The 27,682-nt window shown below is 40.9% G+C and overlaps 1 protein-coding gene across 1 annotated transcript in view; it reads left to right on the top strand.

The window, feature by feature from the left end:
• The first annotated feature begins 5,180 nt into the window (after positions 1-5,180).
• LOC129821001 (F-box-like/WD repeat-containing protein TBL1X) overlaps positions 5,181-27,682 on the top strand; it is a 45,482-nt gene continuing 22,980 nt past the window's right edge. Inside the window, exon 1 of the mRNA XM_055878196.1 lies at positions 5,181-5,566. The gene's annotated coding sequence lies outside the window, so the exon portion shown is untranslated. The remainder of the gene's footprint in view (positions 5,567-27,682) is intronic.

The following is a 27,682-nucleotide window of genomic DNA, read 5'->3' as shown; positions in this document are numbered from 1 at the left end:
GTTCTTTCTCTCTGACACACACACCATTTGTATAATGGTTTTATGATCTATTTTGCAAGATGATGTAATGACAATGCCAATCACTCTAATCTCACCTGGAAAAAGATCTTTAGGAAGGGCTTAGTAACCTCATAAATGACCTTTATGACGTGAAAAATACTGCTTGTCCATTGCTCCAGTCCACCTTATACAACACCTTTCTTCTGACACATACAAAACTCCCTGTGCCATAGCTCATATACACACAGTGTCATTGATATGTGTCTTTATAGGGACTAGGGCAGCTCAGTCATTAAATAGACCCAATGCATACAAACAATCCCATTAGTAAAGCAAGGTGATAGTGTGGGGTGACGACTCACTCGGCTGTATTACTACTGTCATTGGCTGGTTGGGCTGAGTGGATGGCCCCATTACACAGCAAAATGCTGATATGACAAAGCACCAGGCTGAATCAATTGATTTCACAGCGGTAACTAGGCTATAGCAGACATTCCCCGTCCCCTATCCTTCAAAACAAACAATGCATTGTCACTATTAGACCACATCTCCAGTTAGATTTCTGTATAAATCATATTTTGTTTTAGATGTATCCGGGCTGTGAGGTGAAAATCATGAACCATCCAGAGCATTTAGTGTCCCATGGGGGAACGCTGTGAAAGTTATAAACTAGACATTTAATGTTAGTATTTAGTGTGCTTTTATTTTACCAAAATATGCAATCGATCTCACAAGGAGTCCTGTTTTATTGTCTGAACATCATCACACTTCATTGTCTACATCATCACACTGTTCAGACAATAAAACAGGTCTCCTTGTGAGATCGATTGCATATTTTGGTAAAATAAAAGCACGCTAAATACTAACATTAAATGTCTAGTTTATAACTTTCACAGCGTTCCCCCATGGGACACTAAATGCCCTGGATGGTTCATGATTTTCACCTCACAGCCTGGATACATCTGAAACAAAATATGATTTATACAGAAATCTAACTGGAGATGTGGTCTAATAGTGACAATGCATTGTTTGTTTTGAAGGATAGGGGACGGGGAATGTCTGCTATAGCCTAGTTACCGCTGTGAAATCAGTGTATTCAGCCTATAGACCTTGGTGATACTGTTATCTTAGTAAAATGACTTTGCATCAAATGAAAAGCTTTTGGTCTTCTCAAAGGTGTTGTTAGATTACATTGTGGTAATACACATTGTTTTTAATTACAAAGTGAAACTGAGAAAGAATGAGGGCAAACTATGGTTTTGAATGAGATTTGTCACCTCAGTGGACAATGAAGCAGAACTGTAAATTGTCATTTCTAGCTACTGAGTGTGAAGGGGGTTCATAACACACCCCCATGTTCAGCGCTGCCAGCATCTCCATTAAAACCTGGAATCGCTGACATTTCAACTAGCTATACCATTAAAGTAATCTGCATTGTACATGTTCTATTTTGGCTATTGTGACTAAAGACAATGTCTCCGAACATCATGTCTGTGGAAAAGGATCTTTAATATATACATTTTATTAATTTAGCAGAATCAAACCCACAACCCTGGCATTGCAAGAGCCATGCTCTACCAAGTGAGTCACACAGAACTATAATATTAATTTAGATTACAATCTAAAAGCTTTCATATGTTTACTTTCCTGCAAGGGTATGTATATGAAATACATTCTCACATTGACTCTAAATGGGAGTTGTAACAGCCTATGGCGTCAAAATCATTATAATTATTAGGGTTCATTTGGGCATTCGGACCCCAAAATATATTGAGCAGTATTACATAGGCCTAGATTATGTGTAAACATATTGCAGTTTGGATACAGATTGTTCTAGTAATAGAGCCAAATCAAGATGGATTTTCTATAAGAGACAACTACTCAATCATGAAGGGAATCAAGTTGCATCTCACCACAGATAATCCCTGTATAATATATTGCACATTCTCAGTACATTAGAATATAAAACCTACGAGAGACATCAACTGTCATGTCATTCTTTAACACTTATTGTTTGAGTACTTGGAGGAGGGAAGGAAGCAAGAGGTGGAAGGAGGAGAGGAGAAGCAGCAGGAGCCACAGGTCATCAACCCTTGACCCCTGACCTCAGCCCTTGAATCGCTGGCATATGTCTGCTTTCCCCACCTTTCCCCTCACTCCCTCCCTCTCTCCGGAATTTGACTATAGCTGAGAAAGAATGCACTGCAGTTACCCTTTAAGAAGCATTCCTCAATGTGTGAACTGCCCATCTACCACCACTACACCCAACCCGAGCCACCTCTGGTCTCTTGGTCCTCCCATCCCTTTCATTAACACTCACACTTTACTTTTTTTCCTCTCTTACCACCTCTGACTTTATTGATAGCTACTTTGTTGAGAAAACATGTACTTACTATGACTGTGATATGTGGTTGTCTCACCTGGATACCTTAAGAGGGAGGCGCTAACTGTAAGTAGCTCTGGATAAGAGCGTCTGCTAAATGACTAAAATGTCATGTCAAATGTGAACATGGTAATATATTTCCTCCAGATAAACATCTCAGCGGAGAAGTATTGACCTAATAGATCTATATGAGAAGATCAAATACAGTATACATTTGCAGCAAAAAGTGTAGTCATATAAAAAGTATATTCACTCTGAAAAGTGGAATTTCACAAAGGTAAACACTCAAACCCTGTCGCTGAAAATAGCTTTCTTTTTCTTGTATGCTGTGTTGCTCTGTCTGGAAAATGGGTCTGTATGACATAACAGCACCATAGAAACCCTCATGCGTCTCTCGCCTGTGCGGTTGCTTGCATTGGGGGATGGGAAGGATGGAAGTAGGGGGGAGGGGTGGTACAGTGTTACTGAGTTCACAAAGCCTTTCCTCACTCACACGCATGTGCACACAGAGGCATACACATAGGCACTGACTTGCACACACACACACACACGCACACACACACACACACACACACACACACACACACACACACACACACACACACACACACACACACACACACACACACACACACACACACACACACACACACACACACACACACACACACATCCTAACACAAACACACACAGATGCGAGCACACACAAACACGTGCATAAACACTAGCACACACACATACACAGTAGGCTTCTGTGTTGGTGGGTGGATTGTCTTGGCCCTGCCAGACTGACTCACACCCTGCCTGTGCTCGTATTCTCTTTATGGTATGAATAAAGCAGAAGGGCTTGGGAACTAAATCCAATATGTCAATGGGTACTGTAGCACAGTGAGAAACAGAGTCACAGCTGGATAAAACCCTGCTAGAGGCTGCGCTTCCCAGGGCTAATAACAGCCCAACAAGAGCTGTGTGACTATCGGCACCCTTCCCCCACATCAACATATTACCATCCCCACTCTGTGCTGTCTAGAAAGGTCATGTGACCCTCATCAGTCTCCCGGGTTGGGGGAGGGGAAACAGATTGAACCTGTTCTTTGTTAGGAGGTCAGCCCCAGCTCCATGGCAGGAAGAGTTCTTACCACATACACACTAATAGCCGTACACTTACAGGCTACAAATTAAACCCAGTTCAAATAATTAACATAGGCCTACTTCAGAGCAGAAAACACTAGCCACGGTGGCCACAAAATCACCAGAGGCCTGGAAAGTGTAGTTACAAGTGCATATTGGAAAAGGCCATTTTTTCGCCCATTGACCCTTAAATAAGGGGGTAATATTGTAATAAGACAATGTGATGAGGAATATGATCAAATCCTTTACTCTGTTTGTACAGCCAATATATATATTTAGTCAGAAAAAAGTAGAAGAGATGGTTTTACCATAAAATCAATTGCAGAGAGAAGGAAAAAGCTAAATCCTGGGATGCAAGGATGCAGCAACTTTACTCGCAAGAATGATTTATAAAGTTTGATGTAAAAGTATAATGTATTTGGATGGTTTTACTGTCACAGTTACATCTTAATTAATCTAAATGATATTTAAATTCAATTTTGACTATGAGTGATGCTTTGGATATACAGTCAAATTTAGCAGTTCAGAATCCACATTTTACTTGGCTACAGTAGTAGTACAGTCGGTATCACTATCATTGGTGAAATAAAATGTGGAAACGGTAACAGTGATTATCAAAGTACTATGCAATACTATGTAATAAGTGTCAATAACAATGCTATTACATAGGTATGAATCCATTGCTATCTTTTTCAAACGTGTGCATGGTACTCTGACGGACTGTGTGATGATGAATTGCATAATTCTTTAGTCTTTTCTGCGCAAATATTCACGCTCATACGGTAACCAAAGGAATGTGTCACACGAATGTAGAGCAGTAACGATGTCAACTTGTTATTTACTTTCCAAATCTGAATGACTGAGCAATGCGAAAGGAGAATTAATCAACCACTATGTGACCCTACAGGCGAAAAATACAGATCAGTGGGGGAGGGGAATCAACTCAGTGGCCAGATACAATGTAGGGTTGCATCGTGTGAAGATTACTACCAGATCCAACCAACCCAACGTCTTTGGCCTTAGTGCATTAGAAACATTAGTCATTTTCTAACAAAGCTAAGATTATAATGATTGCAATTCTTCAAACTTGGGATTCCGATTCACTTCAAATATATATTTTGGGATTACAGTGTAGTTTATTCTTGATTGATGTAGGTGTTTAATCAAACAATAATATTTTACCATATAAAGTAATACATAGGCCTACTTTAAAATAATATCACACAATATGTTTTGTAGGGGTTGCAATGACATTAATCAATAATCACTGTTATCATCACTCAATTTATATTTGTCTTTTAAAATGGCAAATGCAATGTAAAAATTACAAGTAGGCTACCAAAGACAATACATGACTATAGCTACAATGCTCTTTGGTTGAAGTTTACAGTGGCCATGTTCTGAGACCACATGTAGCCTACATGTACAAGCAATTACGTACAAGAAATTAACTTGAGGCAATAACGGCTAATAACCATAATTTTAAAATGGCACAATAGAGGAAATCATTGAAGATAGGTCAAACAATGCCATTCACGTGCATTAGAATTGACTATAAATTCTCATTTTTTATCTATAAAGAACATGGCTTGTAGGCAAAATAACATCATGGTATTTCGTTACCATTTAGGCTACTGGAAGGATTTTTATGTTTTGAATAAGCAAGTTCAAGGTCAGGTGCTGATTTTTTCATTGTAGGTCACGACAGTCTCTATCTCTCTCTCTCAGCCCTCTTTCTCTATGCCGATGAGTGCTTGCTGCTGTCTCTTGACGTTCTATTTTCAGAAACGCTGAAAACTCAATTGCATACATCCCCAGCTTTAGACCTCGCGCTTCTTTAAACTTTACATGCCACACACTCATTTGCCAGGAATATATCTTTTAGACCATCTCTGTTACCTTCGGAACGCAGTTAGAGATAGCAGCGGTGGACAGAACTTGAAGTATGATAAGCAAAATGGGAGGAAAGTCGTCCCTTGCTTATTGAGTTGCAGGCTCTCCTTGTGGAAGTGGAAGAGGTGGCGGCAACACCACGAGCTCACTCTGAGAAAGGTAAGTTAGAACTTTTGTTCAAGTTTCATTAATAGTAACATTGTATTTCCATGAATTATACATTGTTGCATGTTAATACTTGCCGAACTGAGTAACACTGTTTATTATGACACGTTTACTGGATCACACTCTACATGTGTAGAAATGTCTTCCAAAGGAACATTTAGATTTTTAAATTGTTAGTAGTCTAATATAAACGTTGCCTTTTGTTTTAACATAGTAATTTAATTATTGTATATTTTGACATAAATTAAACATTTTGTTGAGCTGCAATACATCAAATGTAGTAATTCTGGTGGCAGTTATTGTGTTTCCCTGCTGAGTTATAATCCTGACTTTTAGATTAAAGAGTAAATGAAAAAGAAAACGTGTGATGCAATTTAACATACGCAAACTTAATAATAAAATGTAATATTGGCCCCATTTAAAAGGTATTGCTCATGCTGATAGTTCAGAAGCGCATGAGTGGGGGAGGGGAAGTAGAGTCAACTGCACCACCAGTCAGACAGACATTGGTTTCATAGTAGCTTAACCTGCTGCCAGGGTTACTTCTTGTTACAGTATCAGTCAAAATGGTGACATTTAGCCCATGTATAAAATCAACATTCACCCTCCAGCCCATTCAATACATTTGTTAAAATGCTAATTGGGCATTCGATTTTAGAGTTTGTGTATTTCCTTATATTTACACTTGAAATTAGAGGAGTCTTTCGAGAACGGATATACTGATTGGTATTGGCGAAGCTTGTGGATAGGTCACTGGGAGGCTTGAGGTTTGGAAGAGTCATCATCACATGGAATGTAGCCTAGGCCTATCCCACTGGGCAAAAACTGGTTGACTCAACGTCGTTTCCACACCATAAATGTTTTTTTAATAATTCCACGTTTAATCAGCTTGGAATTGTTAAAAATGTTCCTTTCTTTAACTAGGCTAGTCAGTTAAGAACAAATTCTTATTTACAATGACGGCCTACCGGGGTACAGTGGGTTAACTGCCTTGTTCAGAGGCAGAACGACAGATTTTTACCTTGTCAGTTCAGGATTTGATCCAGCAACCTTTCTGCTCTCGAACTCTGATTGGATTCGCAAAAGTACTTTTTTTCACTCAACTTTTAACCTAAATCCAATATCATGGTTACATTTTTTGGTTGAATTCACATTAGTTGACAACTCAACCAAATGTAAATACAAAATAGACATTTAACTGATGTCTGTGCCCAGTGGGATGGCACCACCTCTATCACCTGTTGATCTGATGGTATCTAGGTCCTTACGGTAGACACAGAACACAGCGCTGTAAAGACTATACATAAAGTAATTTCTATCCTCCCACTTACATTTTATGGGATAATGTGCAGTCATATAGAACTTGACAACACCCACCAACATTCTTCAATGTCTGGCAAGAGTTTACCAGTACAGTGACACTGGAATTATCGTATTCTAACTCTTATGATGATCCTCCATTACCAAGGAATCTGAACTAATAAAGGCCTAGAATACCAACAAAAACTGGAGCTTGTCTTGCCTGTGTCCACTGGTTTGGTTGTAGAGTGAAACCAAATGAGTCATAAGAACAACTGGTTTAGTGCCATCTATTAAAAGAACAATGGGGGTTTATTATAACTTAATTGCTGCTCCTGGATGACAAGGCTTTTCCATTTGTGGAAATCTACAAGCTATTAGAGAGTGGTAATGTAGAAAGTCATTAGTAAGCTATGACTGTGAACCGTGGCCCCATTTTGGAGATGGAGCAGTATCGGTGGTTAATAGCAACGCAAAGCCTTATGCAGCGTTTCCCGAGCTCGGTCCTCGGGATGCTAAGGGGTGCACGTTTAGTCAACGCTTAATGATTAGTTGATTATTTGAGTCAGCTGTGTAGTGCTAGGGCAAAACCCAAACATGTGTCCCTTAGGGTCCCGATGACCGAGTTTGGGAAAACCTGCAATGATATTGTCAAGACTTTGAATTGGTTTATGTCTCAGTGAACATTATGTTCTGGGAGATTATAAAGTCGTTTTTCTCCCGATGAGCAGTGTTTCAGAAGACCCAGATTGTTTACACTTGAATGTCTCAGCTTTCTAGGGGGCCTAGATGAATAATATTGTTAGCCATGGTATGTCTATTGAAGGTTCAGTGATCTGATTTGGCCTTTGGCTTTAGTGGTGAGTGGTGATGTTGTGTGTTCAGTTTAGAAATGCCTGGCTGGTTGTTGCTAAAGTGCGCTAAAGTGACTAGAATGACGTATACAACAGCCAACTTAAAATAATTTGGTCACATACACTGGATAGCTGTAGTGAAATGTGTTGTTTTACAGCAGGGGTAGGCAACCCTGGTCATGGAGGACCGCAGGCACTTTAAGTTTTTGATTTAACTGACCTGGAAGACCGGGTGTGTTGAATTTAGGCAATCACTGAACTGATCAATTAGCTCAGTTGGCCAGGGCTGCTTTCAGTACATTAAAACGTAATTGAATGGAAGTGGTACTGTACTAAACGACCAGTTGAAAAATGGGGAAGGGTTGGGTTGTGGGTTCAGAATGCACCGCTACCCTTTAAATCTGTCACTCATTGCGTCAAGCCACACCATGGCACGCCCAATGAATGGAGTAAACATAGCTCAAAGTCTGATCAAGAATGTTTTGGGAAAACGTGTCATTCAGTAAAAAACGTTCAGCAATGTAGCAAACGTTCAAGCGAACTGATTGCACACCTTGTTTAGGGCCGGCCTAGATGGAACTTAATCCTGGAGTGCCTAAGGTACTGCAGGGTACTGAACAGGGTTGCCTACCCATAGCCATAGAAGTACGGCACCCCTGGAGCAAATTAGGGTTAAGGGCACATCGGGCAATTTTTATTATTACATTTTTTTTTTTACCTTGTCCACTGGTTTGGTTGTAGGACCAATGCTCTAACTGCTAGGCTATCTACCACTCTTTCAGATGGACTCTTTGCCCTAAGTCAGGTTGTAGTCTTTTTTTAATATTAGTTTTCATTTTTCAAATAGACATGTTTTACATACAACAAAAACATTAATTGTCTGAAAAAAGAAAGTAGCGTAAAATAGAAAAGGTAACCTATTTCCCTCCATGAACCAATAACACAACCCTACCAGTCTCCACTGTAGGCTAATGGCCATTTTAGACGTTCTCCTTCAGTCAGTAGTTTGTTGTTTCCTTTGGTTATACATTTTGTTATTTAGATACATTTGTGAAAGTTGCCCCTTTGTGCAAGAGATGAGATCTTTCAAATAGAGGGCATTTTGTGTGGAACTCCCATTTGCTCATAGCATGCTTCAATTCCCATTCACCAGCAGTACCTGAAGTTAGCCGCAGATACAGAAACCCCATGTGACAACCGCTCTCAAACTCTGCATTTGTCCAAATATTTATGCGGCAATATTTATTTCTAATAGAACATGGGAGGAGGCATGGCAGGCAAGAGGGGCTTACGGTTCACATGGGCCACCAGCCAGTTGGCATGCCAATATTTTACTCAGAAATAACACCCATTGATGGCATTACAGCCTTGTTCAAGACTACATTCATTTATTTGGGATCTGGGATGGTTGTGTTTGTTGTTGTGTCTGGCTCTACCCTCATGACTTTGTTTGTGTGTATGCCATACATGTAAAGACAAGTTGGAGGCCTGTCGAGAGTGTACTGGAGGCCACAACAGAAACCTCAATGTACATGTTGTTACGGCAACTGCTCGCTGCAGCTGCGAATCAATCTCTATTCTCAGACCTAAACTGTAATGATTGCTAGTGCCCTTGTTTGAATGCTATAGATTCCAGACAGACCCCATTCTGCTCCTGGTAAAGCACAAAAGTAATTGAGACATATCCAATAATCTATCCTATGAATTGTGTAACCCAGGAGATAGTGGTGTCATATACGTGTCAGGTTTGTGACGTGTCATAAAAAGGATAGCGAGAGATTCGAGGGAAGTACAGGGGAATACACATTCAGCTTTAAACCCATAGGATTAATGTTTATTGAACGTTGTAAAAAATTTAATATTATTTGTAAAAAATAATGTCGATTTATCTGATGACCTGCCAATTTTTTCCATGTATGATTTCACAATATCACAGTGTAATTGGGGAGCATTTACTGTGAACCCATGATACAACATCAGAAAGGAATTTGTGTGACATTGTAATGTCCCCAATGAGTTGTGAGGTTTGTTTTTGTGTGACAAAGAAAACCTGCATCCCTTCTCTGGAGTTCTGCTGCTGTATTTTTTTCCTGAGAATAATTTGTTTGTTGTGAATACTTAGCGTTAAATCATTAGCCTACTGTAAGTCAGCTGTTCGGCATGGCTACCACTAGTGGGGAAAACAATTGATACAGTTGCATATCGCAATGTTATTTTTGGACAATATTCATTTGACTCCAATTATCAATTTGTTAAAAGAATATATATATATATTTGTATTTTTTGCTAACGCTAGTCAGCTTTACCTGTGCCAAAACGCCGGTATTTTTCATCTTATAGCTTGGCCTCAATATTATTTTTTAATAGTGAACCAACATGTTTGCAGCACTTTTATTTTCATGACTGACCCATTTTCTCATGCACAGGTTAGATTGGCATTCCTGAAACATTTTGTTGAAAATGTATTTTCTCTGAGAAATTATGCTAATTGGTTTCACCCAAATTGGCCATGTAAATATATAGGATTCAGATAATATTGAATACATATAGTACCCAACATCTGATTTAGACCAAACTTTTTCCTATCAATGAGTAAGACATGAGAAATCCCCCACTTCCCCATGCCAATCGTACCCCAACAACTAGTATACAGTATCAGTTCTCTATGTTTGACAAATGGTATGAAGCCGTGGCTTGTAGTATTGTTTTTCCATATTATGTAATGTATTCCCTGTGAATCTGGTGATTCGTTTTTTTGCCCCTGTTCAGAGAAATTAGTAATTTAAGTCACTTGCATAATTTACCATAAAGTAGTGTGAAAGTACCAGGTTTTGGCTTGGGATGTGGCGGTGCTGTGGGTGGCTTTTGACCTTTTTGGGGGGATTCCTCATCTTGCTCATTGATATGAAGAAGTTTGGTTAAATCGAAAGTTGGGTGCTATATTTATTGAAACGATTTCAGAACAACCTGAGATGGTGTGTGTCGAAATCCTCTTTCTTGTGCTTTCTGAGGTGGAACGACCCAGTATAGAATCGCAATACATAAAGAATCATGAGAATTGCAATGCATATTGTATCGGTACCCAACACGCAAACCACACCGGCTGCGTTGTGTAGACTTACATGTATTCTGTAATTTCACCCACACAGCTTGCGTGAATAAGCGTCTGCGTAGCCAAGTGCTAAAATAGAACATGGTTCTATTTGAAACACTCAAAGCACTGCGCTGCAAGTGCCCTCCGTAATGGATATCAGGAAGATACAAACCCACGTGGATGCTTGAAAGACAAACGAGGCGAAATTAATAGCAGATAATTAACTTAAAAACAAACTACGTTTCCCTTTATATCTGTGAATTAATTGTCGGAGTAGAGAAACACACGTTTTGTATGACTCCGGTTTAAATTTCTACAAAGAACCAACTAAAAAGAGGACCATATGCATGTCAGGTAAAATAACAACCCAATGTTCATCTCCCAGGACAAGCTAGCTAGCTAAATGTCCAAGAATGTTTCATGTATGTTTCGACTTGCCCCAAAATTAATATAAATTGATTCACAGTTGGTTTTGGAATTTTAATCTGCGTGTCATGATTGCGTCTGGTGGGGATAAACAAAATCAACATACGCACACACGCAGTCAGCATGTAAGTATTGTGATTTAATCGTATTGTTAACCAAAGTCGAAACCGTATATATTTTTTCTAGAAATGGGACATACAGTCACGGCAGTTAAAGGAAAATAACACTGATGTTAATAATTAATGCTGGTAGTTGTAAAGAATTCTGCTGCTCTCATTATGTTTGTATGGGCCATCTGTCTGGTCTGGTGTGCAGCCTTGACCATGGCCTCTCGCTGTTCTGGTTTCCAGGATAACCCTGTCCTTGAATATTGGCTCTTAGAACACAGCTCTGGAATGGATACCAAACCAACGTGTAGGAGCCATTGAACGTTTCATGTCTGCCTTGGTTAGCCTTTATCTCTGCCATTTCCTACCGTTTGTAATTTGAAACACTCACCCATACACTCTCATAGTAATACCACAGTCTGGAGGTTCTAAGAGGTTGACTAACACTGTGACAAGTAATGCAGACTTTTGCTTGTATTAGGCTTGGTCGGTACAACACACACACACACACACACACACACACACACACACACACACACACACACACACACACACACACACACACACACACACACACACTTGAAGTCGGAAGTTTACATACACTTAGGTTGGAGTCATTAAATCTCGTTTTTTCAACCACTCCACAAATTTCTTGTTAACAAACTATAGTTTTGGTAAATCGGTTAGGACATCTACTTTGTACCTGACAAAAGTCATTTTTCCAACAATTGTTTACAGACAGATTATTGTTGACTTGCCTAGTTAAATAAAGGTAAAATAAATAAATGGAAAAACCAAACCTGTAACAATCAAATCCGAAACCTTTATTTCCGCCTAACGACCTAGTAATAATTGTGTTACATTTCTGCCTATGGGTGAGTATGAAACATAGCTGTAATGCTGAGCAGGTATTGGCACGTAATACGCTCTTAAACTCTTGATGGTTGCTAGGCAGCACCAGTTAACCATCCTCCTGACAGTTGTGAACTTTGGGAGGCATGTCTCTTCCCCCATCTCTTTACACAGCCCACCACTAAGCATGCACTAGTTTCTTAACCACAACAGGGTGGGTCCATAAAGAATTACTGTGGGAATAAATATCACTGAATGATGAAAATAATGGAGTAAAGTAGGCTAATGCAATTGAAGGCTTGTATCAAATTGTCGCTTACTGAAAGTCCCAAAGTCATCCAATCATCGTAATAAATTTGAAGAAATAGCCTACCCACATGTGGTCAACTAGATAATTGAGACAGTGCCATCGCGCAGCGTTGAGACAAGCATGGGGACTCTCTTGATAAATCAATTGTCAAATTTTTGTTTTCACTGAATCTCTGTTTGGATATTGGTTAGGCTATTATTAGGCTGGGGAAATGTTAGCTAAGTTGAGGTAAGTGTTGTTCATGATCATCTTGTCAAGTTGGCTCATTTATTACAACATTTTGCCAGCATGTTATGGAGTTTAACATGTGGATTATTTTGCTCTTCAGTCGCTTAATAGCCTAGGCCTACTCCCGATCAAAAGCCTGTGACTTTATGGGCTTGTTTCACTGAATCGCTGTCTGTTGGCTATTTGGTTAATTGGTTTCTGGCTGGGCAAATAAGTGGAGGGGGTATAACTAATTTGTTTGTTTTCTCATCTATCACTGATCAGAAACATTTAGCATGCAGTAATGTAGCCTAAATCAAGTGTAGGCCTCTTGTTTTGCTCGATCGTGTATAGGTAACTCCAAAAACCCATGGAGGTTGTGAAATACTAACACGAGACATATGCTTTGAAAACAGGATTTCTATTGTTTTCTACCTTTGTCATGAAGATACTCTCAATGTAATACACTACATCTGCTCCCTAATGAAGTGGAGTGAGGGTAAGAAAGAGATGAAATGCGGATCAAAAAAGCATGGGCCTGGGCTCTGTTTCAAAATATCACCTTTTTTTAATAGGACAGCGGTTCCACACAATCCTGTGACACAAGTTGGGCGGGAAAAATATTATTTGTATTTTATACTGTTATATTCCATTATATTCTTACTTCAAAAAATATATATGTATGTATATGTGTGTGTGTGTGTTGACTGTGATGGACGGGGGTGTGTGTGTGTCTTGTCTGTTTAATTAACTATTGATTTCATTAATTTGGACGTAACATAATTAAACTCAACATATGCCATTGTTTATTATCTTATAATGTTTCTTAGTACCTGCCTAAACAAATTAATAATGGATTTCTTTTGATGGTATATATTCAATGAATTGAATAAAATAGACGCACACCCACATCTGCACACCACTACTACTGTCACGATCGACCATGGGAGAGAGAAAGGACCAAGGCGCAGCGTGTAAAAATTGCATCTTCTCTTTATTTAGGAGATGACCAAACGAAGCAAAACAACAAATCGAAGACCGTGAAACCAAAACCGACTAAATGCAAAACATGCCAACTTGAAACAGACCTAGACACAGACTAAGACAATGACTAAATCAATGACCCAACAAACACATGATGCCTATGGCCGCCTAAAATATGGCTCCCAATCAGAGACAAATGAAAGACATCTGTCTCTGATTGAGAAACCACTCAGGCAACCATAGACATACCTAGAAACCCTCACTAAACCATAGACATACCTAGACATACTCACTCAACACAAAACCACACACACAAAACCCAACAACCCCTTAACCATATAATCACCCAAACACCAACCTCCCCCATGTCACACCCTGACCTAACAAAAATAATAAAGGAAACAAAGATAACTAAGGCCAGGGTGTGACATAACCCCCCCCTTAAGGTGCGAACACCGGGCGCACCAACATAAAGTCTAGGGGAGATCCGGGGTAGGCCTTAATATGGCGGCGGCTCGGGTGCAGGACGTGGCCCCCACTCCACCATAGTCGATCCCCGCTTCGGTGTCTCTGGTAGATCCTGGCTGAATGGCGGATTCAGCCGATCCTGGCTGGCGGACCACTCTGGCTGATCATGGCAGGCGGGCGACTCTGGCTGATCATGGCTGGCGGGCGACTCTGGCTGATCATGGCTGGCGGGCGACTCTGGCTGATCATGGCTGGCGGGCGACTCTGGCTGATCATGGCTGGCGGGCGACTCTGGCTGATCATGGCTGGCGGGCGACTCTGGCTCGTGGCAGACGGATGGCTCAGAAGGCGCTGGGCAGACGGATGGCTCAGACGGCGATGGGCAGACTGGCAGCTCTGACGACTCGGGGCAGACTGGCAGCTCAGACGACTCGGGGCAGACTGGCAGCTCAGACGACTCGGGGCAGACTGGCAGCTCAGACGACTCGGGGCAGACTGGCAGCTCAGACGACTCGGGGCAGACTGGCAGCTCAGACGACTCGGGGCAGACTGGCAGCTCTGACGACTCGGGGCAGACTGGCAGCTCTGACGACTCGGGGCAGACTGGCAGCTCTGACGACTCGGGGCAGACTGGCAGCTCTGACGACTCGGGGCAGACTGGCAGCTCTGACGACTCGGGGCAGACTGGCAGCTCTGGCCGGCTGAGACGCACTATCAGCCTGGTGCGTGGTGCCGGCACTGGTGGTACCGGGCTAGGGACACGCACCTGAAGGCTAGTGCGGGGAGAAGGAACAGGGCATACTGGACCAAATATACGCACATTAGGCCTAGTGCGTGGTGCCGGAACTGGTGGTACCGGGCTGGGGGCACACATCTCAGGGCTAGTGCGGGGAGCAGCAAGAGGACACACTGGGCTCTCAAAGCGCACTATAGGCCTAGTGCGTGGTACCGGCACAGGTAGTACCGGGATGAGGACACGCACCTCAGGGCGAGTGCGGGGAGAAGCAACAATGCGAACAGGGCTCTGGAGACACCCTGGAATCCTGGGGCGTGGTGCCGGAACTGGTGGTACCGGGCTGGGGCGGGAAGGTGTTACAGGAGGTGTAGGACTAGGAATGCACACAGGAGGCCTGGTTCGTGGGACTGTCATTCCCAGACGGTTAGCACGCAACTCAGGACGAGCATGGAGAACTGACTCAGGTAACATCACCTCCCGCACGCGCTCTGTCGGGTGGATGTCGTTCCTCACGCACCAACACAGCAGGTCCCTCTTTTCACTCTCCTCCAAACTCCTCAATAAATCCTTAACAGTCTCTGTATCCTTCCCATTGCTCACCTCCAGTATCTGCACAACGGGCTCTGGCTCCCTCCTTTCACGCTGCTTGGTCCTGAATGGTTGGGTCATTCTGTCACGATCGTCCATGGGAGAGAGAAAGGACCAAGGCGCAGCGTGTAAAAATTGCATCTTCTCTTTATTTAGGAGATGACCAAACGAAGCAAAACAACAAATCGAAGACCGTGAAACCAAAACCGACTAAATGCAAAACATGCAAACTTGACACAGAACTAGACACAGACTAAGACAATGACTAAATCAATGACCCAACAAACACATGATGCCTATGGCCGCCTAAAATATGGCTCCCAATCAGAGACAAATGAAAGACATCTGTCTCTGATTGAGAAACCACTCAGGCAACCATAGACATACCTAGAAACCCTCACTAAACCATAGACATACCTAGACATACTCACTCAACACAAAACCACACACACAAAACCCAACAACCCCTTAACCATATAATCACCCAAACACAAACCTCCCCCATGTCACACCCTGACCTAACAAAAATAATAAAGGAAACAAAGATAACTAAGGCCAGGGTGTGACAACTACCACTCGTCGCCAGCATGCACAGGGAATGTATAAAAGGCATATGCAGGCACGAATGTTTTTTTGTTACAGACAAAATACTGTAAATCCTATGTGAAAGCAGTATCTGTCTCTATCCCATGTATTCTCAAGTGAACCCTAGAATAAAGGTTATAGATGACTCCAGGATATGGCAGTAGATGTGTCCATCCATCTGATTGGCTGGCAACAATGTACATAACACTTGAGACAACTGGCTCCCATGTTATTTGCCATTTTTTCGAGTAATTTGTGAATTATATAATGGTAATAAAAATGTAGTCCAAACTCCATGTTTGGCATACATGCTGCATTGATGTCAATGGTTGATATTAGTGATGAACCTATATGCCATTTTTGGCCGATACCGATGCCCGATATTTTCATTTCCAAAAAACCCGATACCGATATGATTTTTTTTGCGGCCTTCTAAGCATTCTAATACAGTTAAATAGTTAACACACACACGGACGCAGCGGTTTAAGGCACTGCATCTCAGTGCAAGAGGCATCACTACAGTCCCTGGTTTGAATCCAGGCAGTATCACATCCGGCCGTGATTGGGAATCCCATAGGGCGGCGCACAATTGGCCCAGCGTCGTCCGGGCCGTCATTGTAAATAAGAATTTGTTTTTAACTGACTTGCCTAGTTAAATAAAGGTTACGCACACACACCACACTAACCAAAAAGTTATTTTTGGCATTTACGTATGTCCCCATTACCAGTAAAACATAATAAGTTCCTATTTCTTTCCTTCACTTGCTGTATTGTTTCGTTGTTCATTTGGTCAGTCGTTTCATTCTCAACCAGGATTTCTATGGAACACCGTTTGGGTCTTTGCGTGTCAAAAAAGATACACGTCAAATAACACGACATAATCTGTTTCAGTAGCTATAGTTACCTAGCTAACTATATAGCTAGGTGTCATCATCTAAAATAACCCTAATTTATAAGACAGTTCTTATTTGATTAATGGTGGTCGGACACATCTATGTGAAGCTAGCCACAATAAGGATTAGGCACAATAGTGGAATTTGCGGTTTGCCTTCAAAATAAAAGGCTAAGTGCAAGACTAACCGCAAAGTCCACTATTGTGGCTAATCATTATTGTGGCTAGCTTCACATAGATGGGTCACAACACATAACTCGGTTCGGTCGAGCCTCACTAGCCAGATAAACCTAGCTGGCTGTTTATAATGTTTGCTTTGGGCAACAGGGTTAAGTAGCTGGCTAGCTATGAAATTCAAGTTCAATTTCAATAGGCGAACAACAAGTGGCAACCTAGCTAATACTTACTCACAAGGATTCCTAAATCATTGATAAGAATAATGAAAATGACTGCAGTTTCTACTGGTCATTGTTTTCAGGTTGGTTGTATTGGTGCTAGCGAGGTACTAAGCTAAAGCTAGCTACCCCAGAAGTTGCGGTCGAACAAATTATGCTTTATTACCAACGCGGTATTGTAAACACATCATTCATGGCCGGTGTTTGCTTGTTTGCAGACTTTTTTTGTACATATTTGACAGTGCTACTGTACCCTTTTTGACACGCAAAGACACATACTATGGAACGTTGTTTGGATGTCGTGAAGCTAATAGCATTGACTCTATTACTGTGTAACTCCGGTAGGGCAACATCTGAAAAATAGCGCACTTGGTAGTGTACCGGTGCTCGACCAGCCGGAAAAAGCCGACATGCCGTTATTACGTCATGTACCTATGTTATATACTCTACCGTTCAAAAGTTTGGAGTCACTTAGAAATGTCCTTGTTTTTGAAAGAAAAGCCAAAAAAATGTGTACATTAAAATAACATCAAATTGATCAGAAATACAGTGTAGACATTGTTAATGTTGTAAATGACTATAGTAGCTGGAAATGGCAGTTAAAAAAAAAAGAATATCTACATAGGCGTACAGAAGCCCATTATCAGCAACCATCGCTCCTTTGTTCCAATGGCAGGTTGTGTTAGCTAATCCAAGTTTATAATTTTAAAAGGCTAATTGATCATTAGAAAACACTTTTGCAATTATGTTAGCACAGCTGAAAACTGTTGTTCTGATTACAGAAGCAATTAAACTGGCCTTCTTTAGACTAGTTGAGTATCTGGAGCATCAGTATTTGTGGGTTCGATTACAGACTAAGAATGGCCAGATGCAAATAACTTTCTTCTGAAACTCGTCAGTCTATTCTTGTTCTGAGAAATGAAGGCTATTCAATGCGAGAAACAGACGCCTCACAAGTCCTCAACTGGCAACTTCATTAAATAGTACCCGCAAAATACCAGTCTCAATGTCAAAAGTGAAGAGGCAACTCCGGGGATGCTGGCCTTCTAGGCAGAGTTGCAAAGAAAAAGCCATATCTCAGATTGGCCAATAAAAATAAAAGATTAAGATTGGCAAAAGAACACAGACACTGGACAGAGGAACTCTGCCTAGAAGGCCAGCATCCCGGAGTCGCCTCTTTACTGTTGACGTTGAGACTGATGTTTTGCGGGTACTATTTAATGAAGCTGCCAGTTGAGGACTTCGGAGGTGTCTGTTTCTCAAACTAGACACTCTAATGTACTTGTCCTCTTGCTCAGTTGTGCACTGGGGCCTCCCACTCCTCTTTCTATTCTGGTTAGAGCCAGTTTGCGCTGTTCTGTGAAGGTAGTAGTACACACCATTGTATGAGATCTTCAGTTTCTTGGCATGGAATAGCCTTCATTTCTCACAACAAGAATAGACTGACGAGTTTCAGAAGAAAGATCTTTGTTTCTGGCCATTTTGAGCCTGTAATCGAACCCACAATTGCTGATGCTCCAGATACTCAACTAGTCTAAAGAAGGCTAGTTTTATTGCTTCTTTAACCAGAACAACAGTTTTCAGCTGTGCTAACATAATTGCAAAAGGGTTTTCTAATGATCAATTAGGCTTTTAAAATTATAAACTTGGATTAGCAAACACAACCTGTCATTGGAATACAGGAGTGATCGTTGCTTATAATGGACATCTGCACGCCTATGTAGATAACCATTAAAAATCTGCCGTTTCCAGCTGCAATAGTCATATACAACAGTCATAAACAACATTAACAATGTCTACACTGTATTTCTGATCAATTTGATATTTTAATGGACAGAAAATTAGCTTTTCTTTCAAAAATAATGACATTTCTAAGTGACCCCAAACTTTTGAATGGTAGTCTAGGTATGCTCGGTAGCTTTGACATAGTTTTTTAACATCGGTGTTGAACTAGACATCGGGCCGATACCGATGTTGGCATTTTTAGCTAATATTGTCTGATTCCGATATATTCACTGATATATCGTGCATCCCTAGTCAATATGCATGAACGTTCAAGTGAGGCGTGTACATGGATTCTATCTGGTCCTGTGTGATGTGGTGTAGGACGGAGAAGAACTGGGGGCAAAGTTAGTCACCCGAACAGTGGCTGAAAAGCTGCTAGCTGCAATAATGCTTTGATATTGCTATTCACTGTAGTAGTCAATAAATGACTCCCTGATGTAGACCTACTACATCCTGTTGGATTTGACAACCAATGTAACCCTTCAATATTAAAACTACAGAAACACAGTGTAATCTTCAAACTGTTGTCAGTCAATCACCTCTATCCAGGCAGGCAAGGCAGGCGTGGAAGAAGTGGTTTCCTCTAGATACGGTAGTGCTACCATCCCACAGTTTCCCTCCCACCCCACACCACCTGTCGTTTGAGCGAGTCCTTGAGAAAGGCAGACAATAATACACAAATAGTTGTTGCGGCTACCTGATTGTGGCATCATTAGTTATCCTCCCCATTCCCCTCCCTTCTTCCCCCTCTCTCTCCCTTCCCCCAATGGTCAGTCTAACCAAAGGCAGGTTTTACTCAGAAGAGTAGTTCAAGAGAAAATGGCTGCTGTTTCCAGGTCATATGGCAGGTTTTACACATCTGCACATCTGTCAGGAGGTGACTGCACAGGCGAAAATGGGGTCCTCCTCAGCATGTTAGGGTAGAATGTGCCTTCCTGTGTTTTTGTAAACCTCTTTTTTTTGTGTGTCCTGTTTTTCTACATCAATCCCCTTCAAAACCTATACACATAAATGCCTGGCTGTAGAGTTTTTCTTTGCTTTATTGTCTCAGGGTATTTTGATTGCATGTTGTCTTCTTGAAGCCTATGTAATGATTTAAAAATATATATTTTACGCTTAATTTATCTTCATATTGAATACTATTTGTTGTGGTTGATGATTAGAAACTTATGTAAATAAGAGAATATACATTTGTACTGTAATTTGCTAGGGTTTGTGCGTTTTTTCTCTGCAGTGTATGGACATGGTTGTTTCTCTTTCCTCTCTATATCCAATAAGTAGATGTTAATAGACTTCTCTAGTCTGGGAGAGCACACTGCTTTGTCCTTGAGTTCCAAACACAAACCATCCACATCTATTTTTAGGCCAGATTATCCAGCAAAAATCAACATTTGCAACCAATTTTTTTCTCTCTGTGTAATTACATCCCCCCATGGTGACCTTATCATGAAGACTTATCGCAGCTTCCCCTGCTTGTAGATTGTCTGTACTTCTGTACTGTCTGTAGATCTAGGAGAATAGTTAAGCAGTTTATATTTTTACGGTATGAATTTACAATAAGCGGCAGCCATTTCTGTTTTGTAGTGCCACAGAGTGCTTATGTACCATCAGTTGACCCTTCCCCAAATGTTTAACCTCACAGTTAGAGAGGGGAAAAAAGATCAGACCAAAGATCAACGTTTAAAGGCAACTTCATCCTAGAGAAACTAATCCATGCCTGCGCTGGAAAGACTGGATGTGTTTTGTGGAAAAATTGTGAATGTAGCAATAAATTACGTTTTAAATGGAACGCTCATGAAATGCTTACACGACATCAACACTGTTTTGGCTTGAGTCCTGAGATCGTTTTGGTTGAGCCATTTTACCTTCTACAATAAGTGTTTGTACTTACATGGACAGTCAACCTGATGTGGTGCTCTTTCCAATGAATTTCTAATGACTCAGGCAGCTACTATAGTTGTCATTTGGTTCGTAACAACTTAAAGAAAATTGGACATTCAGTTAAATTGTGCTGTACTTTCACCACAGCCTCAGGCATAACACTCAGTTGAAACCTAAACACCGTAGCCTGGGTGAATGGCTGGAATCAACTTTACTGTGCATTAAACATGCTAATGATTTCCCTAATAAGTCACAGGGCTGACGACTAATGGGAAGCTCATAACTGTCCAGTATTATTTCCATGTTTCTGCTGCTGCAATCAGTCAACTCCTGGGATGTGCTATATGGAGGCTAAATGCAATTGATTGGGACTGTTGTGAATGCATGCCCCAAACAAGGAAAACAATTTGGAGCAAGACAAATAATGTATTTGAAATGGGTCTGATGAATGGCAAAACACTATGATGTAGATTATGTGCACCGAAAGATTACATTAGGTAGATATGTTCTTCCAATGATATCATAACTGATATCCCAATTATGATATTTAACAGATAGCATTTCTGGCACAGAGTAGGGGTTGGTCGGTATCTAGATTTTCATACCGTCATACCTTTTCTGTACCTTACCGGCATATACAGTATTTCCGGAAGTGCACACAAGGGGCGCTATTTAGAAAGCAAAAACAATTTAGGCAACAGGGATCTTGATCCAGGAGGGGATTGAATGTCTCTAGTCTTGTAGTATTTAGTTTTAGAATTTTGACATGAGCTAGCAACATTTGACAGACTGGTTTCGTCTGGACAAAAAAAAAAGGTTAGCAACCGGATACCAACGTGTTCTGTGGAGAGACAAAAAGGTGATAGTTCCAGTATTTGGACAATTGTTGTGATTGGAGGATAGCTGTGAGGTTTATCGAAATCGGGACAAACTCCTCTTCTCCTCAAGCTCATTAATGATAAAATATTTATATTTGAAGATGTCATAAAGGCCAGTCTCTGGCAATAACCAGGTAGGTAGGGCAAACAGTGGAATGTTAGCTAAAGAGACTAGTACTCAGGCTAGAATGTCTCTGCTGTAAAAAGAAGCTTGATATTAACATTTAGCCCCTTACCTAACAAGTTAGCAAACCAAATGCAAAGCTGGAACCCTGAGCTGGATATAATTCATTTGACACATCTTAGATTTCTTATAGCTAATCTGACCTATTTTTTTTACGGTATTGAAAATCATACCATCAGTATTTCAAAATACCCCGGTGTACGGTATAAACGGTATATCGCCCAAGCCTAGCATAGAAAAGTGTCACGTTCCTGACCTATTTCTGTTAGTTTGTTGTATGTGTTAGTTGGTCAGGACGTGAGTTTGGGTGGGCATTTTATGTTTTCTGTTTCTATGTTGGTTTAAGGGTTGCCTGGTATGGCTTTTAATTAGAGGCAGGTGTTTGGCGTTCCTCTAATTGAGAGTCATATTTAGGTAGGTTGTTTCACAGTGTTCGTTGTGGGTGGTTGTCTCCTGTGTCAGTGTTTGTCGCACCATACGGGACTGTTCGGTTTGTTTTTGTACATCGTCATTTTGTGTAGTCTATTTTCCCTGTTCGTGCGTTCTTCGTGTTTAATGTAAGTTCGTCGTCCAGGTCTGTCTACTCCGTTTGTTGTTTTGTTAGTTATAGTGAAGTTCGTGTTTTTTCGTCTTGTCTTTAAATAAATGATGTGTTCACAACCCGCTGCGCCTTGGTTCCATCACTACTCCTCCTTTTCGGTTGAAGAGGAGGAGGACTACCGTTACAAAAAGTGCAGATGCAAACTTTGGTAACAGAATGATTGTTTGTGCTGTTTGTGTTGTCACCAAACTTTGCATCTGCTGTCACAGTCGTGTGGAAAGACGGACCAAGGCGCAGCGTGATTTGAGTTCCACATATTTATTTATTGAAACTTCTAAACAAAACAATAAGCAAACACCGACCGTGAACAAACGTGGTGCTACATGCACTCACTCAAAACAATATCCCACAAAGCAGGTGGGAGAAAGGGCTTCCTAAATATGATCCCCAATTAGAGGCAACGATTTCCAGCTGCCTCTAATTGGGAACCATACAACCTAGCCACATAGAAAATCAATGACTAGAACACCTCCCTAGTCACGCTCTGACCTAAACACCATGGAGAACCGAGGGCTCTCTATGGTCAGGGCGTGACATCTGCACTGTTTAACTTTGCAATCATTGGTTTTTGTTTGGCATACATTTTAAAGTAATACATCTGAGTCTAAGCATCACTCTGTTACTGTGGAATTGCTCTACTGACAGTGTCAATGTCACCAATGTTCTCAATCCACCAACTCAATTTGTCCTCACCGTACCTATATCACTCAACAGATCACGACGTTAAAGTGCTCTTGCTAGTTGCCACAGCACAAAGCAAATGCCTAGGTAAGCATTTGTGTCAGAGGTGGGAGAAGTGTATAGGCTGTGTTGTTTCGAGGGAAGCCTAGATGCCCAGGAAGCTCTGTAATGGATGATGCCGTCATGTGCCCATCTGATATATGGATTAGTGCTGAGCCCCCCCCGACCTTTTGGGCTTCGCCTGGTAATTATGTTTCCAGTTGTTTGTTGTGGTGATGGCAGCAATGGCTCGCTGCTTTGATGCCGATAGCCCTTCCCTTCCAGCCTTGCCAAAGAGAAGTGGTGTGTAGGGATGTCTCTGAGTTTTGCCTCCCACCCAGACTGACACAAAGGCTTAGCTAGGGAAAATGGGACCTGCTTCCAGTTTTGGTGTTTTTTGTAATTTTTTTAAATGTGTCATAAATTATTGATCAGGTTATTAATTGTGTTTTTGGTTTCATATGATACTGACTCAAGCGATGCCTCTCATTCAATAACGTGGTGGTGTGATTTATGTATTCATGGAACGTTAGTGTGAATCCACCCGAGGAGAATGTGTCTCAGTGTGAGATTGATCTTCACACTAGCTCCAAATCATAGCACCATCTCTGATTGTTGGCGGAAAATTCATGTGAACATTCACACTCAGCCAATATCGGGGGTTATTTCATTTGAGCGCTGCATGTCTGCTGTGTGGTACAATAAAGCCAGAGAGAGTCCATGTGAAAGAATATCCCAGTGTAATCGGTGTGAAATGGCTAGCTAGTTAGCGGTGCACGCTAGTAACGTTTCAATCGGTGACGTCACTTGCTCTGAGACCTTGAAGTAGTTGTTTCCCATGCTCTGCAAGGACCACTGCTTTTGTGGAGCAATAGGTAACGATGTATTGTGGGAGGCAGTTGTTGTGTTCAGAGGGTTCCTGGTTCAAGCCCAGGTTGGCGAGGAGAGGGACAGAAGCAACACTGTTACTCCAAGGTGAAGACTTGCATTATTCATGTTGAGTAACATGTTTGACCCGGCTGGCACAGAGCCCAGTGGTAATTGGGACAACACTATTCTGTGTCTATTTTGCGCCGGTTGTTGGTATGCTACCAAAATGGAACTCTTTAGAGTCAGTTGAGCTCTGTGTGGTGTGGTATGAAGGTTAGAGGCCTGCATTTCTTACTGACTGGCTCTACTCTGATTCTGACCTGGGAAGAAGTTTGTCCCTCTTGTCCAGATCTACCCTTCAAATTAGGCTGAATGCACAAAAAGTAACAATGGCCATGATCCAGCTTTCTAAAGGTCAGTTCTAGGATCAAGTTCAAATGTATTGTTAATCTCTGAGGAATCTTAACCTCTTGTGGGGATCCGCAATAGAGGTCGACCGATTATGATTTTTCAACGCCGATACCGATTATTGGAGGACCCAAAAAAGACGATACCGATTAATCGGCCAATTTTTTTATTTGTAATAATGAGAATTACAACAATACTGAATGAACACTTATTTTAACTTAATATAATACATCAATAAACATCTATTTAGCCTCAAATAAATAATGAAACATGTTCAATTTGGTTTAAATAATGCAAAAACAAAGTGTTGGAGAAGTAAAAGTGCAATATGTGCCATGTAAAAAAGCTAACGTTTGAGTTCCTTGCTCAGAACATGAGAACATATGAAAGTTGCTGGTTCCTTTTAACATGAGACTTCAATATTCCAAGGTAAGAAGTTTTAGGTTGTAGTTAATATAGGATTTATAGGACTATTTCTCTCGATACCATTTGTACTTCATATACCTTTGACTATTGGATGTTCTTATAGGCACTATAGTATTGCCAGTGTAACAGTATAGCTTCCGTCCCTCTCCTCGCCCCTACCTGGGCTCGACCCAGGAACACATCGACAACAGCCACACTCGAAGCAGCATTACCCATCGCACGACAAAAGCCACGGCCCTTGCAGAGCAAGGGGAATAACTACTCCAAGTCTCAGAGCGAGTGACGTTTGAAACGCTATTAGCGCGCACCCAGCTAACTAGCTAGCCATTTCACATCGGTTACTCCAGCCATTAGGCTGATAGGCTTGAAGTCATAAACAGCGCTGTGCTTGCGAAGAGCTGCTGGCAAAACGCACGAAAGTGCTGTTTGAATGAATGCTTACGAGCCTGCTGCTGCCTACCATCGCTCAGTCAGACTGCTCTATCAAATCATAGACTTAATTATAACATAATAACACACAGAAATACGATCCTTTGGCCATTAATATGGTCGAATCCGGAAACTATCATTTAGAAAACAAGACGTTTATTATTTCAGTGAAATACGGAACCGTTCTGTATTTTATCTAACGGGTGGCATCCCTAAGTCTAAATATTCTTGTTACATTGCACATTCAATGTTATGTCATAATTACGTACAATTTGGGCAAATTAGTTCGCAATGAGCCAGGCTGCCCAAACTGTTGCAAATAACCTGACTCAGCGTGCAATGGACGCAAGAGAAATGACACAATTTCACCTGGTTAATATTGCCTGCTGACCTGGATTTCTTTTAGCTAAATATGCAGGTTTAAAAATATATAGTTCTGTGTATTGATTTTAAGAAAGGCATTGGTGTTTATGGTTAGGTACAGTCGTCCAACGATTGTGCTTTTTTCGCAAATGCGCTTTTGTTAAATCACCCCCCAGCGTTGCATCGATTATATGCAACACAGGACACACTAGATAAACTAGTAATATCATCAACCATCCATCAACCATAACTAGTGATTATGATTGATTGATTGTTTTTTATAAGATACGTTTAATGCTAGCTAGCAACTTACCTTGGCTTCTACTGCATTCGCGTAACAGGCAGGCTCTTCGTGGAGTGCAATGTAATCAGGTGGTTAGAGCGTTGGACTAGTTAACTGTAAGGTTGCGAGATTGGATCCCCCGAGCTGACAAGGTGAAAATCTGTCGTTCTGCCCCTGAACAAGTCAGTTAACCCACCGTTCCTAGGCCGTCATTGAAAATAAGAATATGTTCTTAACTGACTTGCCTAGTTAAATAAAGGTATATATAAAAATAATTAAAAAATAATTATAATAAATAAAAAAATCTGCAAAATCGGCGCTCAAAAATACCGATTTCCGATTGTTATGAAAACTTGAAATCGTCCCTAATTAATCGGCCATTCCGATTAATCGGTCGACCTCTACTCCGCAAGGTTCTTTATGAATGATAACTAGCTGTTTTTGGTGAGGTAAATTATTGGAGCTGCCAACATGAATAGGAAGCATTTTACGATGTATAGTTGTCTATGTGGTCTTGAAAACAGAATGTGATATATCACATACAATGAGCTCCAGAAGTATTGGGACATTGACACATTTTTTTGTTGTTTCTGTACTCCATCACTTTAGACTGTCAGCTTTAATTTGAGGGTATTTTCATCCATATCGGGTGAACCGTTTAGAAATTACACCACTTTCTGTACATAGTCCCCCCCCCCCCCATTTTAGGGGACCAAAAGTATTGTGACAAATTCACTTATATGTATTGAAGTAGTCAAAAGTTTAGTATTTGGTCCCATATTCCTAGCATGCAAGCTGTGACTCTACAACTTGTTGGATGCATTTGCTGTTTGTTTTGGTCGTGATTAAGATTATTTTGTGCCAAATAGAAATGAATGGTTAATAATGTATTCTGTCATTTTGGAGTCACTTTTATTGTAAATAAAAATATAATGTTTTTCCAAACAGTTGTATATTATTGTGGATGCTACCATAATTACAGATAGTCTTGAATGAAACATGAATAATACTAACCTCCCCTGTTATTGTAATGGTGAGAGGTTAACATTATTTTATCTTTGTTTAACTAGGCAAGTCAGTTAAGAACAAACTCGTATTTACAATGACGACCTAGGAACAGTGGGTTAACTGGCTTGTTCAGGGACAGAACAACAGATTTTTACCTTGTCAGCTCGGGGATTCAATCTAGCAACCTTTCGGTTATTGGCCCAACACTCTAACCACTAGGCTACCTGCCACCTGACATTTGTGTGTCTAACTTTCTCACTCATTATTATTATTATTATTGTTCACGATTCACGTAAGTGAATTTGTCCCAATAATTTTGGTCCCCTAAAATGGGGGGACTATGTACAGAAAGTGATGTAATTTCTATACATTTCACCCAATATGGATGAAAATACCCTCAAATTGAAGCTGACAGTCTGCACTTTCACCTTATATGCATTGTATAATTATAATCTAAAGTGCTGGAGTACAGAGCCA

The sequence above is a fragment of the Salvelinus fontinalis genome, chromosome 23 (genome assembly GCF_029448725.1).
Source record: "Salvelinus fontinalis isolate EN_2023a chromosome 23, ASM2944872v1, whole genome shotgun sequence".
Lineage (NCBI taxonomy): Eukaryota > Metazoa > Chordata > Actinopteri > Salmoniformes > Salmonidae > Salvelinus > Salvelinus fontinalis.
Note: the sequence above shows the minus strand (reverse complement) of the source record. Positions and strands in the feature narration are given on the sequence as shown.